Here is a 2,500-nt window from a genome sequence, read left to right on the forward strand (position 1 = left end):
TTTCTTTAATTTTTGTTTGTTTACATATAGTCAATATACATCATAAATTGATAATAATTACATCAAAATTGCTTACAGCCTCATTTCACGGATTCCTAATATTTGCTGTCCTATTCCTTCATATCAACAGTGCAATGGTGGGTAGCACGCTTCAGGTCAGAGAACTGAACGGCAGTAATAAACAAAATTACTTAATATGTAATAAGCGACGGTATATCGGTAAGCAACATGGTGGCGGTGAGACGGCGAAGTTACAAGCGACGAGATAGTAACAAGCGATTGGGAAAACCACCTCGCTTGATACTACCTCTTCTCACTTAACACTCAGTTCCTTGCTACGTTAGATAGGTAAACGTCCCAGAAACACAGGCGATGCGAAGCTTGTGAAAGACTATACGTGAAAATTAGTTTTCAATCAATTCTGACGCAGATCTAAAGTAAATGACTTGGAAAAGTTATGTAAACTACTTCGCCACCAGAATACTGATTTTTTTTTTTTTTTTTGTGTGTGTGTGTGTGTGTGTGTGTGTGTGTGTGTGTGTGTGTGTGTAGGAGGGAGGGATGAGTTACTGAGTTGGCTCCTGGTCGGTAGTCCGGTCTAGGCAGAGCGGATTCGAGTCTGCTAAACCAAGTTGACCAGTGGGAGATGTATTGTTCTCCTGTTAACCTTTATGACCTAAGTTGTTGCTGCTACTAAGGCAATAATTTTTTTTTCTGTAAGTAAGTAAGTAAGTAAGTAAGTAAAGATTTATTGCCCATTAGCATAAATACATTTGAGAAAGACATGTTTACAAACGAAAAGAAAAATGGCAGAGACCGTCAAGCCGAAGCTTCCCGACAGTCACATTTATGTAGATAACTATGATTGTTGTTTACACCAACATCAATTGGCAATATTTTTAGGTAAATTGCCTAAAGAATCATTTAGGTAACTAGAATAGTAATAATAACAACCATATCTAATAATGACAAGAACAAAGCTAAGCAAATCACAATAAACATACTGCAAATTCAAAAACGATCACGAAAGGAAATTAACACCGCATACTACAATATCACATTAGAAGATACATCTATGAAAATCTGTTTGTTATACATGGTAAAGGCAAAGAGGAAGGGAAAATCTTAGATTGAAATGTTTGTTTTACATTTAAATGTTAAATTTAGAATATCATGTATTTTGGCAGTTGTATAAGTATGTCTTCAAAGATTTTTTAAAAGTGGACAAGTTATCATTATAAAGAAGTGTTTTTATTTGAAAAGGTAATGAATTCCATATTTGTGGACCGGAGCATAATACACTATGTTTAAAAAGAGTCGTTCTGAATTGCGGGCACATGAGATTGACATTATTACCCCGAATATTGTATGATGTCTGTACCAATTTGAAAGGTTGAGCTCCGGAATATTGTGTAAAGTACTTATAAATACTTAACAATAGGAAATGTTTATGAATATTTGAAAAAGTAAGAAAATTTTGTTCATTATATATGTTGGTAGTCTGTGAGTAGATTATTTATTATCTGTGTGTGTGTGTGTGTGTGTGTGTGTGTGTGTGTGTGTGTGTGTGTGTGTGTGTGTGTGTGTGTGTGTGTGTGTGTGTGTGTGTGTGTGTGTGTAATTCACTTCGGTCTCCTGCTGGTCACCCAGCCAGTCTTCCCCATTACGGAGCGAGCTCGGAGCTCATACACCGATCTTCGGGTAGGACTGAGACCACATCAAACACAACACACACCGGGAAAGCGAGGCCACAACCCCTCGAGTTACTTCCCGTACCTATTTACTGCTAGGTGAACAGGGGCCACACATTAAGAGGCTTGCCCATTTTCCTCGCCGCTTTTCGGGACTCGAACCCGGCCCTCTCGATCGTGAGTCGAGCGTGCTAACCACTACACTACGCGGTGTGTGTGTGTGTGTGTGTGTGTGTGTGTGTGTGTGTGTGTGTGTGTGTGTGTGTGTGTGTGTGTGTGTTTCACTGTTTGATCTGCTGCAGTCTCTGACGAGAGAGCCAGACGTTACCCTACGGAACGAGCTCAGAGCTCATTATTTCCGATCTTCGGATAGGCCTGAGACCAGGCACACACTACACACCGGGACAACAAGGTTACAACTCCTCGATTTACATCCCGTAACTACTCACTGCTAGGTGAACAGGGGCTACACGTGAAAGGAGACACACCCAAATATCTCCACCCGGCCGGGGAATCGAACCCCGGTGTTCTGGCTTGTGAAGCCAGCGCTCTAACCGCTGTATGGGTGAGTGAGTGTGAAATGCACCTGCATGCTGATGGAATGGGAGCAAGTGAAGAACAGGTGTTACAAACTAAAAATGAATATTCAACGGGCCATACAGTTTTACATGTGATATGTAAACAAGCAAAAATAAGAAATGGATATGGAAGACAAGGTCGTGTGTGTGTGTGTGTGTGTGTGTGTGTGTGTGTGTGTGTGTGTGTGTGGATGGATGAGTGGGTGTGAGAGGCACCTGCATGCATATGCA

At 40.8% G+C, this 2,500-nt stretch overlaps 1 long non-coding RNA gene across 2 annotated transcripts in view; it reads left to right on the forward strand.

The window, feature by feature from the left end:
* Positions 1 to 852, forward strand: part of LOC123512807 — an 11,783-nt gene extending 10,931 nt beyond the window's left edge. The window contains exon 2 of one of the 2 annotated variants that reach the window (XR_006677192.1): positions 726 to 852. This is a non-coding gene — a long non-coding RNA (uncharacterized LOC123512807). The remainder of the gene's footprint in view (positions 1 to 725) is intronic. The other variant, XR_006677193.1, reaches the window with a different exon arrangement.
* Positions 853 to 2,500: the final 1,648 nt, after the last annotated feature.

The sequence above is a fragment of the Portunus trituberculatus genome, chromosome 34, assembly GCF_017591435.1.
Source record: "Portunus trituberculatus isolate SZX2019 chromosome 34, ASM1759143v1, whole genome shotgun sequence".
In the NCBI taxonomy this organism is placed as follows: domain Eukaryota; kingdom Metazoa; phylum Arthropoda; class Malacostraca; order Decapoda; family Portunidae; genus Portunus; species Portunus trituberculatus.